The sequence below is a fragment of the Alosa sapidissima genome, chromosome 16, assembly GCF_018492685.1.
Source record: "Alosa sapidissima isolate fAloSap1 chromosome 16, fAloSap1.pri, whole genome shotgun sequence".
Lineage (NCBI taxonomy): Eukaryota > Metazoa > Chordata > Actinopteri > Clupeiformes > Clupeidae > Alosa > Alosa sapidissima.
This window is the reverse complement of record NC_055972.1, coordinates 33,547,525-33,566,153: the sequence shown is the minus strand read 5'-3', so window position 1 is coordinate 33,566,153 and position 18,629 is coordinate 33,547,525.

Genomic DNA, 18,629 nt, shown 5'->3' with positions numbered 1-18,629 from the left:
CTCTATGACATCACAAAGGGGGCTCATTTAGAAGGGTCGTAAAGTAATCAGGTGCGGGTCCACCTGCATACAATCTGGCACGCTGCCTAAACTAGTCCTACACATCCTGTAATTCATCGCTTTTGAACCACACTGCTTTCACACTGCTCAATTCTCTTCAATAAAGTTTACATTCTTGGTGTCTTCGTCTAACAAACTACAACGAAACAGACGTTTTCCTACCACACCCAATGTAAGTTACAATTAAATTGTGTTTTTTATTCGAATGGAGTATGTGAAGTCTGTTTTTAACTACTCAGATAGACAAGTAAGCAAGCAAGCTGGCGTTACCTGTCATTGATTAGCAACAAACTCGTAGCTGCTACGAGCCACTATTCACATATGGTGAGTTGACTTTTTGTGTCCCAATATGGCTGAACACTAGTTGGGGCATCTCTCCTGTGCTCCGGCCAGCCTTGCTGGATGATGTGTTGTAGGGAGCTCAGTTCTTTTTTGTGCATTCCTGTAGCTCAGTGTACGTCTCTTCACTTACAGTCACATAATTCAGCATGGATACATTCCAACTGTTCCAATTCTGGAGTATTGTGTGTCAGTTGCGCTCTGGCAGGTCCATATCCTTCCCTTTCCTGTACCTGACAGTCAAATCATACCATTAGATGTGCAGGCACATCCTCTGTAGGCACATGGGGGTGGAAAGCAGAGATTTCTTAAAAATGTCCTCAAGTATGGTTTGTGGTCATTATACACAGTGACTGACTTTCCAAAGATATAGTGATGACATTTTGTACATGCATGGACAATAGAAAGCATCTCCTTTTCTATCTGTGCATAGCAGGTCTCAGCATCGGTCAGAGACCTGGAGGAGAATGCAAGAGGGTGATTGTCCTGCAAGAGCACAGCCCCTAATCCACTGCTGCTTGCATCGCAGAAAATCTCAACTGGCTCTGATGGGTCGTAGTACTTCAGTACAGGGGTGTGTGAGCACAGTTCTTTGAGCCTTGCAAAGGCTCTTCTCTGAGCCGGTTGCCGCGCAAACTCCACATTGCTTTTCAGGAGCTGTCGCAGCAGTGCATCTTCCTCGCTGAGATTTGGTATGAATTTTGACAAATAAGTCACAAACCCAAAAAAGCGGCGAACCCCTTCCTTGTCTATAGGTTCCAGGATGCCCCTGACTGCTTGGACCATATTTTTTTTGGATAGGCTTATTTACAATGAACAAACCATTTATAACTGTGTGAACAAATGCTTTACTGATAATAAATTATGTATGAATAAGAAATTACGAATGATGAACAAACCATTAACTAATAATAAGTAACAAAGGCTTAAACCACTCGGTGAGTTGCACAGTTTTGAAAACAAACGTTAAGGGTTGTTTTAAGGACATGTTTGTGCATGCCTGAAGCAGTAAAGGCGATTCAAAACAAATCAGAAAAGTCAAGACAGGACCAATCGTCAAAATTTCGGTGTCCACCACTCTAGTTCATCCAAAACAAACCAGAAAAGGCACTCAAAGTACTAAATACCGGAATTCCTTTAACACTTAACACTAAAGTTACCATTACCTCCTATGTAATCACCTTTAGCTTACTAGCTAACGTTAACTGTGGAACTTTGGTATAACCATCCCAGATAGCAAGTGCACGTTAGCCCAACGGCATAGCAACCGTTGGCATGACGTTGTTTACTGACTTTGGGCCAACGTAATTTTGGCCGACGTTGCGATGTTGACATTTCAATAGAAATTCGACAATCCACAAAACATCAGTCTACATATTGGACGCATGGCGGAGTTACCACTTGCAGATTATCTTTATCATTGAAACATGGCAACGTTATAACCTATAGTTTAGACATACATCAAACCAACAATGCATATCAACATTATTTCATACTCATTAGAATGGAAAGTCCATTGTAACATGATGATGCAAGCTCATTCACAATGAGTGTCAATATCCATTCTCGCCAGGTGGAACGTCTACCTCACGTAAACTAAATTAAATGACTGCTATTTATAGCCCTTTTTTCCGTGTATATAATGGTCATGGTGACCCAATAGTTTATATTTTTGGAGGGTGCTTTCATTCTTGTCAGAAGATCATAAAAAAATGCAACTTATCTTATTTGTTGTTTATTTGTGATTTCAAAATTTACAAAGGAACAAGGCCTGCTGGGAGTTGGGAGAAGTAGCCTATCTTATTTCGTGTAATTCGTGATTAGGCTCACTGAAAATGTATGTTTGCTTTGGCTAGTGCTTGGGTGCTCATCTAACCTTTTGTTAGGAAGTTGGATTTCAGTTCTATCGTGAATAATTTTGCTAAACAGAAAACTCATGAGTGAATTTTAATGGGTGAGTTACAGGTTTCTTTTTCTTATGGTGTAGCGATAACATTAGGCTACCTATCAGCTGTTGGAATGGTTTGTGACCTGTTTGTGGGTAGGCTACATTCTGGCTGCTATGCCATACTGATAAATGAATATAGCTAGGCTCGGCTACATCAAAGTCCTGCATGGGTCCATTTTTGGAGACCCGCCCACACCCGCAAAGTTCAGCTCCAGATCCAACCTGTCACCCGTGATAATATCAAAATTCACTGATGTTTCCAGAACGTTCCCTAAAAGTATAGTTTTGTGCAACTATAAGGGAACCTTTTGGGAACTGAAGATGACAAGGACAACAACAGCCTAATGCACAATTTTTTTGTTTTTAAATAGGCCGCCAACTCCAAAACAAATTGAATCAGACCAATTGGGTGCAATCTCGATGAGGAATCTGAGGAATATTTCACAAAACCTCTAGATAAGGGATTAAGCTGGGATTTTTTGGTTATCCTGGATGAATTTAGCCTTGACTCAGTTTCACAAAAGAAATGGCACGTAAGTTACCATGGGGATTTATTCTCTGCACATAGCCTGGTCCAGGCCAACAGCCAAGCTGTTGATCAAGCACAGGTGGAAAATGAGTGTACTTCCCCAAATGGTGGAATATCCCTTTAACGCCAATCCAGGATGAGTAGGAGCAACTATGTCAAGCCAGATGTAAGTAATTCAGGATGTGTGTGCGTTGTCCTTTTTATTTTTACAATTGTTGTTGATTTACAATGATTGAAGTTCATCCAGCCGTTCTCTGAGTCTGGCGATACCACTTTTAGCTCTAGCCTTGATCAATGAATCAGATTAAACCATTAGCATCTCGCCTGCTAGCATCACACTTAAAAGTGACTAAGATTTCCGGTAATTTTCCTATTCAAAACTTGTCTTTTGTCAAGTTAGAACGGAAAAGGAAATGTGGTGATTTTCTAGGCTGATTTGACATGGAACTATACTCTCATTCAGGCGTAATAATCCAGTCACTAACCAATTCGTCTGCTGCAGCTCAACCTTGTTGCTCGAAGTTAGCCTACGGGGACTATTTTCAGGTGCTGCGTGATATCATTGTGCTGTTGCGCCCATGGTACGTTCGCAACGTTCCTTGATTATTACGACGGTGGCTCTCGGTAGATTTTCTACACGCAAAATCCGAAAAAGAGAGCTCATCTGTACTGCCCTACAAAGCCAAAAGGCAGTAACTGACCAGAGTGTCAAACTGAGAAAAATGACTTTAAAGTTTTTGTTTTGTCTACACAAATGTATTATAGGTAGAGCAATGAAAATCTGGTGACTTGATGAAGAAATGTGTGTATATTAAAAAATATTGTGCTCAAAGCTGACCTTTGACCCTTATTCGTCAGATACTGTACTCTGCCTTTGTATTATGTACTAAAAATAAGGAGTCGTGCAAAGGCAAAAGGCAGTAACTGACATATAATCAATATTTGCTTACCACCATATAGAAGATCATTAACTGAACACCTTCAATAAGGTCTAAATCATGGCATTTGTTTTAGATGACACACATTACTTAAGACATTTAGTTGTTGCTATCCAGTGCTGGGAGTGTATTCAGTTGGAGACAATGCGTAGACTAAAGAACTTCAATTTTGTGTGCAGCAAAACCAACAGGGTGACTGCAGATAGGTGACACAAGAGTGTACAGTATGAATAAATACAACAACTATCTCTGATAATTAAAAACAATAATTTATTTCAAAGAGAACGCAAAGATATCAAATTAATGGATGGTTTACAATCCATGTATGGAGATAAAAACAAGTGAATTGAGGTTTCTTATGACAGTGGGCATAACATAAGCAAAGTAATTTCCATTGTTTTGGATGCAATAAACTTGACTGGAATTATGCTGTCACCCCTCCACAAGAAGTGAGAGCCAGAAAGCCCTTCTATTGGAGGGCATAAGTGGACAAAGTTTTTTTTGCAGTCTTCTTTCTTTGTCTCCTCAATGCCCCAGTTACTGCCTTTTGCCTTTGCACAACTCCTTATTTTTAGTACATAATACAAAGGCAGAGTACAGTATCTGACAAATAAGGGTTAAAGGTCAACTTTGAGCACAAGATTTTTTATATACACACATTTCTTCATCAGGGCAACATGTCACCAGATTTTCATTGCTCTACCTATAATACATTTGTGTAGACAAAACAAAAAAACTTTGAAGTATTTTTTCTCAGTTTGACACTCTGGTCAGTTACTGCCTTTTGCCTTTGTATGGCAGTATGGTTTTGGGAGTTACTGTGAACACAACCCTCTATTTTTTCAAAAAAACAGTCAAATTGAGTATAGATATTTATCCATATGATAAAGGAAGTCTTTAATATCCCAAAACCATGACCAAAAATGCAGTTACTGCCTTTTGCCTTTGTAGGGCAGTGTACCAGTCTCAGTACTGAAGGGAGACGAAATTGAGCAGAGGTACGTAGCCAGCGGAAGCCAGACTAGTTGGAAGTTCCACCCATGTCTAATCCTCTTAATCCTGGTCGATGGGAAGATTCTCCTAGACAAAAGTGGCCCCATTTATCACTGTACCATGAGATGTCCACCTCCAAACTTCACTGTAATATACTGCTTCACTGTATATTATTTGTAGGGTGATTTACAGTGGCATTTCTCCTCCAAACATGGTGTGTAGTAGGACAGCCAAAAAGTTCAATTTTACTCGCATCTGCGACTACATTCTCTGTATTTCATTGGCTTGTCCAAATGTTGTGTAGCAAACTTTAAACAAGGTTCGACATGTTTTTCTTTAGTAATGCAGTCTTGCGAGGTGAGCGTGCATAGAGGCCATGGTGGTGGAGTGTATTGCCTATGATTTTCTCGGTAACAATTGTACTTGCATATATTTCAGGATTTGCTTGGGGTACTTTCCATAAGATCATCTCTCAGTGTAAATCAAACCAGATATTAGGCTAACTGAAATAAAACCATGCCAATCTCTAGGGTATGGTGAAGGGTACTGTATGTGATGTGGGGCTATTTTAATTCCAAAGGCAAAGGGAACTTTATCAGGATGCATAGTATCCTGGATCCATGAAATAACTGGCCTTTAAAAATAAAAGTCTGCCTGCCTCTATTGGAATTTCACATAGGGGTATGTATACTTATGATCCCCTGTATTTTAAGGAAATTAAGAACATTTATTTATTTACAATACATTATTCATTCACAAAGAAAATTGGTGTCATTAAAGGTTGTTTTTTGTAAATTTTTTATTAAGGCATTAAGATTAATTTTCAAAAGAAGATTTGTTATTCCTCTTTAGTCTACTTTAGCATGTGAATGTACAGGGTATGTACATTTATGAGCCCATGCTGCACATCGGAATGTTGCCACATAACCAAAAAATCAGAATTGGGTCACATTTAACGGATGGTGTAAATGTAGTCTTATAGAGGTACAAAAGGAACAGGGTCATTGTGTTGTACACATTCTTCACTTGACTGTTTTATACCTCAGAGAAAAAACAGGATGAAAAACACAGTTTATTACCTACTTTGCTCATACCCTACCCACCATTCTTTGATTAATTAAGTCAACAGGTTTCATTAATTAATATTTCAATTGATTAATATTTCATTTAATTAACAATAACATAACAGTGTGTTCCCATAAATATCCCATATAATATACTATATGTCAGATGGGTACTTGTTTTTCTGGGGATTGGTAGTGGGCAGTTAGGTGAGGGCTGTGGGGGCAGTTAACATTTTTCATTTTATAACAAGAGAGTAACACTATTGCCTTTCTTCTCCTATGTGAGGAATGAACTGATGAGCTGGGTGAAAAATCCAGCTTTTACACATTACTGGGAACCTATGAAAAAATAACATATCCAGTGTATTTCAGTGCATGTTAAGTTAATAGAAATGCCATTGAAAATCATGTAAATAATTTAAAGTCATCTTTCAAGCAATCAACATAACCATTAAAAAAAAACTAACGTATGTACTGAATGCAGTATCATGTATTTGTGAACTTTCTTTCTCTCAGCCACATACATACTGTACACGTGTACAGAGGAGTACACTCTCCTCTTAGACCCAGGTGGATACATTTCACCCTGAATGGTTCTATTGAATTAGGAAGACTGACCCCTATTGGTATCCTGCAAAGTGAGGAAGGCACAATATAGAGACCCACCACTTGTCCCTTTAGAGTAACATAAGCTGAGTTCAAGAGGATTTAGTTTACAGATGTTATTTAAGTTGCTTTGGCATTATATCAAAATCATCTATTTGTACACTTATATATGAAGAGTATTTCAAATGGGATCCAGGAAGTCCACTATATATCTAGTAATGTAAAAGTATAGTTTGTTTCTTTTGCTGCCACCCAACTGCAGTGATTACATAAAAGAGAATTTCACATATTAAAACATAAATCATAGATTTTCTTTATGGTGGTACCGTTTAATTGTTTTGTGCCTCAAAAGAAACTGACAGAACACAGTATTTTGAATTAGTTCTACTTCACACAATTTCTGTTTTGCATGTGAAAGTGTGAAATATTCCTTAGTTTTCAAAACATCAGTATTTTCCTTTGGGGTTGGTATACAATTGGAAAGAATATAATTACAATTGAGGCAGAACTGCAATGAAACATCTGACACCATACCTTCCAGGACAAATATTTATTGGTATCAAAGCCAGAGAGAACACATTTAAATCTTATGTTTTCAATATCAAAGTGTCTGCCAACTAACCAAGGACTAATTTAAGTCAAGAGCCAAACTACAAAGAAGTATCTTGAATGCAAAAGAGATGAGCTCAGGGATCATTTCATAAACAAACAAAATACCCTCCTTGTCATTACCTCCTCTGTAGTTGCAATGCTGAAGAGTAAGTGTATTGTCTCAACAAAAACAATAACAAAATTATTTTAGGTGTCAAAACTCAAAGGGTGTAGAGATCACTTTCTGTACAACTTTCTGTACACTAACATTTTGTGTGTTTGTTTTGTTGCTGCTGCTGCTAATAATAATAATAATAATAATAATAATAATAATATGTGTGTGCATAATTAGTGTAAAACAACTTCCTGAAGACAACTCCAGAAATCACGAAAGGCTGTTCAGGCTTTCCACTTCCCAACATATAGTTGGGAAAGAAGTGCTGATGCACAGTTCCCTAAATTTGGATGCTTTAACAAAGCAAATTGCATTTTAAAATCACTAAGTTAATGCAGATATTAGTTATTTTCTCACTTTATTCTCATAGTAATCTCTGTAATAACAAGCAACACTCCAACCATACACACATTAGCCTAAAAAATGAAAACAACAGAATTTTGAGAAAATAAAGCATGTCAGTGAACAACAATATGGACATATGATTTACAGATTTGTTTGAAAAGATAAAATCCACTATTTGTTTCCAATGTGTAATTTAAATGCACTCTGTATGTGTTTATGTGTATGTAGAACTTAATGTATAATTATTTAGGCTTTATTCCTTGAGAGGCTTAGGCTATAACATTGGTTCAGATATACACCCCACTGATTGGCTCCAAATGTTACAATTATGAAGAGAATTAAAGTTTATACAATTTCATAATGTTTCAAAATGGAGACCTTGTCAGTCTCCTGTGTTTGTGCCACATTTGTTGAGTGTGATCTCTGGACTAGTTCAAATTAAACAGACAGACATTGTTATTTTTAAATTAAATGGCAGTGCCATTTGTTTGGAATTTCCACTACAGTATATGATTTGACCAACACATTTAATTTCACTCCAACTCAACATTCAGGTTGGAAATACATATTGGGTATTTGTCTGATTTGAATCATTTGTGCCTATACTAGCTTATATACTTTTTGCAGTATTTTTTCTTATGCTACGATATTTGAGTATCTTGAAAGACACTATAAAAGTGAAACTTATTATTATTATTATTATTATTATTATTATTATAAACAATACTTAATAATACACAGTACATGCTCAAAAATTGGTAACTTCATGTAATTAGACATTTGAACATACAAGTCTTCAGACTGGACTAAGCAAACAAATGAAAATTGTCCTATAAAGAATTATTTACAGTATGTAATAATATATTGTATTTGTTATTTAAACACCCACCTTGTGCTTACCTGTGTCCTTAAAATAGGCTATGTAACAAGTGCTATCCTTCCAACAAAGTCTTTGTTTGAAAAATTAAACATCAAGAGCTAAATAACCACATTGTATAAGGTCAGACTATTTGCACACACTTACTGTTTTAGTAACATTCCTAGCTTTAATAATTTTGAAATGAATATGAGAAATCTTCAGATACGGTATAACATGCATTGAATAGTGCTGTGTATGAACTCATATGATTACTCCCATGAAAAAAAACCCACATAAATCTAGTTTTAACTAAACCCAACATCTTTATTTTGTAAAAAACAGAAATACTCCTTCAGTATCAAAAAGAGAGAGAGTGTGTGCATGTCTGTCTGAGAAAGAACATGGAGAGAATGGAGACAGAAAAGGGGGAGGCCAGGCGACTGGCAAACATGGGAGAGTCAGAAGTTTGCATTGCCCATACCAACAAGCTCCTATCTCATTAACACACCCCTGAAATAAAAGAGGGCATTTTTGGCTCACAGCAAAAAAAAATTATCATAGTGATGATGTTCCTTTGCCGTCAACAGAGCTGCGATAACGTTGTTTGATGATGACTTTCTCATGAATGTTAAGCAGCCACTGCAGCGGAGGAAAGGGGCTTATCAGCGCCTAATGCCCATCTCTAATTCCTGCCCTTCTTGAACCACCCATTTTCTAACAGCGTTAACTGTCAAATTTACATCCCGTCTTAATGCCACTAAAGAGTACAGGGGATGAGGAGTAAATGACAGCAATGTAATGAGAAAGGCATTCCTCTCTCGCATGAAAACATGCTCTCTTCCTCAGTCTCACTTACAGGCTGGAGATTTGCACAGTCAGAGAGCTTACCCCCAACATTTGGAAAGCAAAATGATCCCAAAGGGTTTTTGTGCCTAAAAATAAAGTGGTCTCCAAACAAAATCTAGAGACAATGTACTGCAATGCAGACTATGTGCCATAATTTACAGATTTGTATTGTGAAATCATATTTAATTTACCAAGGCTCCCATTCCCATTATGCACCTCAATATGATCCAGTTGATTTCTTATTACAGGCCTAGTCAGCAAGTCAAAGAATAAAACGGTAGAATTTCATTTTTCCAGGTTTAAAGAGAGACCTCTAAATGGCCATTCTGAAAAAATAAAATGGTAATTTTGTGGATGTACTATTGTATTTGTTCTACAAATTGTTTGTAGTACTAATGGTTACTACTAATACTAATTAATACTAATAGTTCAACATTCCTGATTTTGAGGGAAAGAATGCCTTTACTCAATAAACATGGTAATATGGTAAATGAAACATGGCTATAGAACCATTCTACTGTAATTAATGAAAGAAATCCGATGTCTCCCATTAAGATTTAAATAATTAATCTGAACTTAGTCGGTATGTTTCAGTTCCACAGATTTAATTGATTAATTCACTATACCACTTGTTTTTGTCTTGTGCTTATTGTGTAGTTTGCTAAATTCAAGTGTAGAGTGATTCTATTGTGGAACAAGTAAAATGTATAAGGATCTACACAGAACTAAATGGATAGCTAAGAAACTAGGCTATTTCCAGACGTACAAGTTTGCCCATAGGCCGCGGTTGTGTAGCCTATTACTTAGATGTCAATAAACAGTAATTTCATTGCCTACTGTAGGTTAGCGACACAGGATTGAGAGATTATCAGCAGATCAGCTTAACATTGCTATTATTTGTTGACATCAAACCTGAAGAGGAACACAAGTTTACCCAACTGCTAATCTCGCAGTTCACTCTCATTGATTTTTTTTCTCTCTTTGCATGCCCTGAAGGATTGTTCCTCTTAATCTTCTCATCAAAAAATATATCTCTCGCTAACTTGGCACAAGGGGGAGGCAAGGGTCATTCTTTGTTACAAGAAAATAATGATATCAGTTCAATGGTAATTTGTTTTTACCATTGTAGTCTTTGAAATTATGCATTTTTGGAGGGAAAGGACCACAGAAATGTATGGTTTACTGTTGTTAGCTAAGTTATGTTATTGTCGTATTTCTCACAGAATCACACAAGCAAAGCACTCCCTTCATTTATTGGCACCTCTGGGGTCCAAGAAGAGGAACCCTATTGTTTTTGTTCTGATTATTCCTCCTTATTAGAGGTCCAGACAGCGAAGCTACAAGAGCCCTATTGTGTTTGTTCTGATTATTCTTCCTTATTATTATTATTATTATTATTATTATTATTATTATTATTATTAGGGGTCCAAGAAGAAAGCTGTAGGAACCCTTTTATGTTTGTTTTGATTATACATATTAGTGCATGATCTCAACACACATCACCCATTTTTGTCCATAGGGGGCACTATTTACGTTTATGCCCATATCTCCAGAACAGAATTGAATTTTTGAACAAAATCGTTTTCCTCTTGTTCGCTCAGAGCTTCAGAGTTCAGTTTAATCAGTCAATTTTCCTGCCATTTAAAAAAAAAAAAAGTTAAACTAATATATCTCCTCCTAGACCAGTGTTTCTCAAACTTTTTCAGACCAAGGACCACTTAACCAATAAATAGAAACCTCATGGACCACCTAGCTAAAAAATAAAAAACAGTAGACCTACTTCAACAGTATATTACACAATAGACATACTCACTGAACAACCTTTCTTATTGTCTTGGCACCTTGCTTATTGTGTCAGAGGACTCATATGATTTAAACTAGCGTAGCTTACACAGTGTTGCAGAACTGTTTGGATTTACATACAAGTTGGTTCAATATTGCAAACAACTCATCTATATTATATTTTACCACGTCTGCCCGCGGACCACTTGGGATAGCTTGCGGACCACCAGTGGTCCCCGGACCATACTTTGAGAAACACTGTCCTAGACCGTTGATCGGATTCCAACAAAATGTGGTACAAATCTACAGACCAAGCCTAACAAAACAGCTTTTTCGAATTTTGATTCATTGCCCGGTTAATGTTACATGTCAATCAACTTTTGGTGCGTGGCCTATAATAATTCTATTGCTTCTATCTTATCTTGTATAGGGTCAATCCTATTCAAATTTGGTACACATTATCATAACAGCATCCTTTGGACGCACACTGAATTTTGTGAAATACCATTTATAGGGGGCGCTACAGCAGCCACATTTCAATATCCCATGAACCGTTTCACATAAAAAAGTGAAATTTGCAAAACTTATACCTGGCTTGATTTCATCACATTTCCTCATCTGCCAATCATCAAAATGGCAACCAATGGCCAAGCAAATTTCTGTTTGATAATATTGCCAATATCTTCTCTTGTAAAGGTTCATTCTTATCCAAAATTGGTACACACAATCATTATAAAATTATTTGGACACACACTGAATTCCATGACATTACAAGACGATTTGATTGCTGCACTTCTGAAATGATTTGGTAAGAGTTTAATGCACCAATTTAAGTTTAATTTCACTGCTGGTTATGCCCCTGAAGGTCATAAGTCAATGACCTTTCCAGACTAAACCCGGCAACATCGGCTCCTTTTAATGATTCGGGTTCCTGTGAGTCAATCACTAAACTGATTTGGGTGTGCGAGTCACTTGAGTACATGGTCCCTGCTCGCTGTCTCCAATCCCTAACATTAGTTGGAATTCTGTCTGAATTCACTTGTGGCACACATACACTTAGGCTATACAAATATTGGAGCTGGAGGAAAATATAAACTAATAGAGGCTACTTAGGCCTACTATGCAAGAGATGTAGCCTAGGCAGGGATGGGCAACTTTGATGATGGGGAGGGTCAATATGTTCTTGTTGCTGTCAGAGGGCCAAATGTGACCGCACACGTCACCCACTGGGGATAAGTAGGCCATCAGGAATCAGGAGAATTAAACAGTAATGTTCATTAAACCAACATGCATGAATTTCATATTTTCTATACTCAAATGCACTTTTAATATTGCTTCTATAGACCTCTTAAGTTTACGTACAAAAAAGCTAGCATCTTTGCCCATATAAGGAGATCCGGATTCTTGAGATTTTTCCTATGGGAAAATAACATGGGGATTTTTAATTATCCCACCTGTTAAACTCTTGCAGGGACGAAAAACTCTGAAATGCAAATGTTTTGCTTTACACACTTTTGTCCTCTGCCTTTCAGTGGATACTGTGATCTCCAGTGCGTGAAGACAGCACACTTTGATTTTTGCATCCCTAATATCTCATTTGGGTCAATTGAGGGGGAATAAGTCTCATAGTGATTTTTTTACAAGGTATATCACCCTAGAATTAGAAAATATGTGATAGTATTGCATTTGGGGTAGCTTTTTGTAACAGCCTGTTTATGTCCATTATATGTATGTATGTCTATGAAGGGATATCTTACAGGTCACTTTACAGTATGACTGACTTTTCCGGGGCAAACTACTTCTTAGTTCTCATGTAGTTGTAGTGTCTATACTATCATTGGTGCCATTACAAGTCACACACACATCAGCCGTATCGCTGCATCAAAAGAATAACATCCATCTAGGAACGAAGACCGGCTGTCGGAAGACTGCTGTGGACCGAGAAAATTACCGAAGTTCTTGATTATCAGTCCGTGTTACCATATGCCTAATAGGAAGTGAACGTAGTGTGGTTACCTCGTTGCTAGGCTGCCTGCCAAGTCATAATTCTGACTTTTTCCCTCATAATATTGATTTAGTATTTCATAATTATGATCCCATTATCCCGCTTATATATGAAAAAATATATAATTGATATGTTTTTAAATGTTAAATCATATTAACTGACATGAACCCTACATGAAACATTACCGTCTACAGCCGCGAAAGAGCGCTCTCAAATGCACAAGTTCTGTGCACTTTCAGTCAGAGATTAGTGATTGCACTATGCCTGAAACACAGTGCATACCTACATGTAAATCCTCAAATTATGGCCGGGATTCTATTTATAGCTGGGCCTCAGATTCGGACAAACAAAGGCCAGTAATAATTTTGTTTCCATTTAACTCATAAAAGAGCTCTTCTTAATATTTTATATTGTTGGTTGGTTTAATATTGTTGCCAATGAAAAGGCCACCCCCTTCTGAGCTTGCCAGAGGCTGAAGCAGTGACCTACACTTAAATACAATTGTATATATATAAGTATATATATACTCTTTTGATCCCGTGAGGGAAATTTGGTCTCTGCATTTATCCCAATCTGTGAATTAGTGAAACACAGTCAGCACACAGTGAACACTCAGTGAGGTGAAGCACACACTAATCCCAGCGCAGTGAGCTGCCTGCAACAACAACGGCACTCGGGGAGCAGTGAGGGGTTAGGTGCCTTGCTCAAGGGCACTTCAGCCGTGCCTACTGGTCGGGGATCAAACCGGCAACCCTCCGGTTACAGGTCCGAAGTGCTAACCAGTAGGCCACGGCTGCCCGTGACCATTTTATGGTTCTGTATCGGGTTGCTTTGCATCGCAGTGCATTTCATCGCCATAATGCTTGGTGTCGCCTGTGTCTGCGTCGCTCACCACCGAAAACAATAGACTGTATGACCGAAACGGTACTCAGAATGGCAAACCCCATAGACTGTCAAAATACTAATCTTATTTGTTTGGACTTTTCTTGCTTTGATTTTGTACAAAGTATCGAGAAATAGACACAGTAAAATCCATTGGCCTAGTTACTGTAACCAGCAAATAATTCTGAGTCTAAATCTGAGTAATATGTCTCAGTTTATGTGCAAAGCTTATGTCAGTGAACTAGCATGTTGCTAATCCCCACAGTAGGCTGCTTGAAACACCGACTATCAACACACATGACGAGTTGACCAATCACAGTCCTTGCGGTCTGCGTTGCCTCGATGCGAAGTTACAATTTTTTGGAGATGCACGTCGAGCTATTGCAGAGGGGTCGGAGAGGGGTTCGCAACGACGCAGAAGAGTCTGCGGGGGTACGCCGTCAATTCGACACAGAAGCATAAAATAGGCTTTCTACTCCGGAGCGACTAATACTCCGGAAAATACGGTATGTCTTTCTTGCCCCTTCCCACAGTAGGGCAAAAAAGAAAGACCAAGGAATCTGCACGATAAAGAGGCAGACATCCCAAGTCTCCCGGAATTTCCAGGAGTCTCCCGCGTATTGATAGCGGCTCCCTGATGCCTGCAAATTAGATAAAATCTCCCGGAATCTAGAGCAAGCAAGCAAGCAAGAGCACGCACATGAGACCGAGACCTCAAAAAGCGTGCACATCTGAGTGTAGCGCGCACACAATGGAGAGGGAGAGAGAGAGGGGTGGTGTGCATGTGCCTGAAGCACATGCAAGACAGAGTGCATCCTGATAGGCCTGTTTCTCTAAATCAACCAATCAGTTTTCAGTGTAGGTGGGCCTTTTTGTCTTTTCTCCCAAACTAAATTAATCAGTTCAGTGTATCTAGGAACAGGAGCGTCATGGCAGAGTCAGAGTGCCCCAAAAAAGGAACATTTAAGACCCATTTCACATCAGGCTACACAAAAGTGTACCCTTGTCTCAAGAGTAAAACATGTTTATAGTCTTGCACGCAGCACTGTTTGTAACAGTGACTTTAGCATTGCCCATGGCAGGTTAAATAATTTGCAAAAAATGTTGAGGTGAGTTTAACAAGTGTCATTTCATGTGCATATTGTTCAGGCCTATACTAGATGGCTAGTTGCCAAAGCTGCATGAAAAGACCAAACTACTAAAATCTACTCATTGTATTGTTATTATTTTCATCTATAGGCCTTCCTTATTGGGTCAATTGCATTGTGTTTAAGTGTGCTATATAAATAAATGTGACTTGACTTGACTTATTTGGTGTACTGACTAGACATTATTGAATAAACATATTCTGTATTTCAGTATCTACTAAGTAGGCTAGTAAGTAGTTGTTTTTTTGCAGGGGATACCTCCCTGAGATGACTGTTTGCAGGTTGGGATGTCTGCGGAGGTAGAATGCTTTCAAAATCCCTGCTGTTCTCCAACTTTGTATGATGAAGAAAACAAAGGGCCCTATCTTGCACCCGATTTATTGGGGCACAAGATGTGACACAAGTGTTATTTTTCAGGTTTTTTTTTAAAGGTGGCATTATTCTGATGATGGATGGTTTCTGGCGCTGTCCTACCCCCTGCAGTTGTGCCATTCAACCCATGGATGGACATGACCGATGTGTGGCTTACCTAGGCCTGGATACTCAATTGGCACTCTGTACATCGACTTTCAATCCCCAGATTGAAACCACTACTGGACAATTGTTTGTCAGTCGGTGCCTGGGAGTCCCGCTTCACAGCCGGCATCATTGAGGCAGGTTCCTTATGCTGCAGTGTGAAGCCAGACATTCTCTTCCTCTTCACCCATGCACATGCCTTCAGTCCCGGGTGTCAGGAGTGGCACTCTACCACCTGATCCGTTAAACTGAATGATACCTCGGACTCCAATCAGGAAGCACCTAGTGTCGTCTACCAGTCCCAAACTGATGAGGCAGCCACTTGCAGTGCAGATGATTCCACCCGCCCTGGATGATCCCACATTGCAGGTCTCAGCCAGTGTTGCCAACTTAGCGACTTTGTCGCCATATTTAGCGACATTTCAGACCCCCAAGCGACTTTTTTTGTAAAAAGCGACTGGCGACAAATCTAGCTACTTTTTCTGGCGTTCTTGGAGACTTTTTGAGACTCTGATGTGATGGCATGTAACGTCCCTTTTTACTCTTCTGAGTGAGCAGTGAGTTCGTCTGTGCTGTGTAAGAGTCTCATGCCTGTTTCGTTTGTAAATTAGCCTACATCGAGTTTGCCCTCGAGCGTTGCCCCATGATTATAAAAGTAATGACTGGCCTATTGTAGTATCAGCCCATGTTATCCACGGAAGTAGATGTTCTATAGATCTAACAGCTCAGACAACGTTATTGGAAGATGCAGCAACTTCGGGTGAGATTACAACCAGAGTCAACGAGACGAGAGCAATGACATTATGACAGCGAAACAGGGACACGCTTTCCAGCACCCTAAAACAAAGTAAAGTAGGCTACAACTTCATTCACAAGCAGCTAGTTCAAAATCGAGCATACAAGTTAAGAAAACCTAAAGCATTTGTTTAGGCTATGTAGCCTCAATGTTGTCAATGCAGGACAGACTGTCGGCTGAGGGGGAACAAATTCTATTGGTCTGTCCCAGTGACATTAACTAAATAAATCCAAAATATAGCCATTGTCGTAAGGTTAAATTGTGTGTAGCCTATGGTGAAGTTATAATCAGACTTCAAGCTGTGCAAAGCAAATGCAGCAGTTGGGAATAGGTTGGAAATGACTGATTTCCAGCCACTTAATGGTCATTCTGGTGTATACTATGACAAGATGTACAGAAGTGTAAAGTGTATCAATTACCCTAACATACAAGTATATTAAATTAAATATATTTAAATTAGGCTCTTAAAGTTGCCTATTTGAGTAGGCCTAGGAGAAAAGCAAACAGGTGTAAAGGTGAATTAAAGGGCCATCACCGTTTTTTTTTTTTTTAAATTTTGGGGGGGGGGGGGTCATGACCTGGTGACATAATTGATATGCAAATTAGTGTGTGATGTCATCTAGCGACATTTAGCGACTTTTGGAGCTGGCTTTAGCTACTTTCCATTTGAAATCATTGGCAACACTGGTCTCAGCCACGCAGGCGGCAGGTCGTCTCTCTATGCACTTCTAGTAGCAAAAGCCTGCACACTCTACTCCGGAGTAGTCATAGGCTACCGTAGAGGCTGCGGATGAAAAGACCATCCGCAGTTGATGGCACGTCAGAATGTCATGGTCCAGCACAACCCACAAGCCTGTCACGGTCCAGCACAGCCCACCAGCCTGTCACCCAAATATGGACACTTAGCCTGTTGATTAAATGTCCAGTTGAGCCCTCTGTTGCCTCTCTCACGTCTCACTCTCGCCTTCACAACAGCTCATTCTTTCTCCGTAGTTCCGTATTTGATGGGGAGAGCTCTCGCATTTCAGGAGCAGCATTATTTAAATAGATCGCTCTCAATAGGACTCCATGAAAAATGCAAAACTAATCCGACTAAAACTAAAAGCATCAGTTGATAGACTGGCAAATAATACAAATTAAAAGGGAAAAAGAGGGAAAGCTGCTGTACCAGGCTGCAATACACTCAGTGTTAGGAAGGTAACTTTGGAAATGTAATTCGTTACTGTTATAAGTTACCATTATAAATGTGGTTTGGATTACTTTATCAAAGTAACATACACTACACTTAAATTATGTACATTGAATTTCAATTCTACTTCCTTTAATTCAAATTGGAATTGGAATTCTAGATTTTTCTAGATTTGGGGGCAGCCGTGGCCTACTGGTTAGCGTTTTGGACTTGTAACCGGAGGGTTGCCGGTTCGAACCTCGACCAGTAGGCACGGCTGAAGTGCCCTTGAGCAAACTCCTCACTGCTCCCCTAGTGCCGCTGTTGTTGCAGGCAGCTCACTGTGCGGGGATTAGTGTGTGCTTCACCTCACTGTGTGTTCACTGTGTGCTGAGTGTGTTTCACTAATTCACGGATTGGGATAAATGCAGATTCCCTCACGGGATCAAAAGAGTATATATACTTAGACATACAATTCAAGAATTGAATTGGAATTTAGGAGTCATAGTCCTTCTCAATTCAGTTCTGCATTTTGCACAAACCTGTTATCCACAAACAACTGCAATAGCCCATCACCGTCATCATATACTGCATAATTCCCATAGAAGGAAGCCTCTGCTCTCAAGACAGAACAAAACTGCCCGAACTTTCAGAGGCCTTCTGGAAGTCCATTCTCTGGACAGGTGAGTCCAAAAATAGAATTATCTGGTCACAATCCAAATTATCATGTTTGGAGAAAAGCCAACACTGTATATCAAGAAAGACGCCCTCTTAACAGTGAAGCATGGTGGTGGAAATGTGGAGGTGTGGAGCTGTTTTTCTGCCTCTTGACCTGAACGACTCCATATCATCCAGGAAACCATGAATTCTCAGGCCTAGCAACAAATTCTTGATCTGAACCTCATGTCAGTAATGGAATGGCTTAAAGGGGTGGTTCAGGATTTTGGACATAGGACCTCATTTCCAAGTAAGCAAGTGTGATATTTATCAGTGGAGACCGTTTTCAACACGTTTCATCCAGTCCTTCTAATTGCAGAGT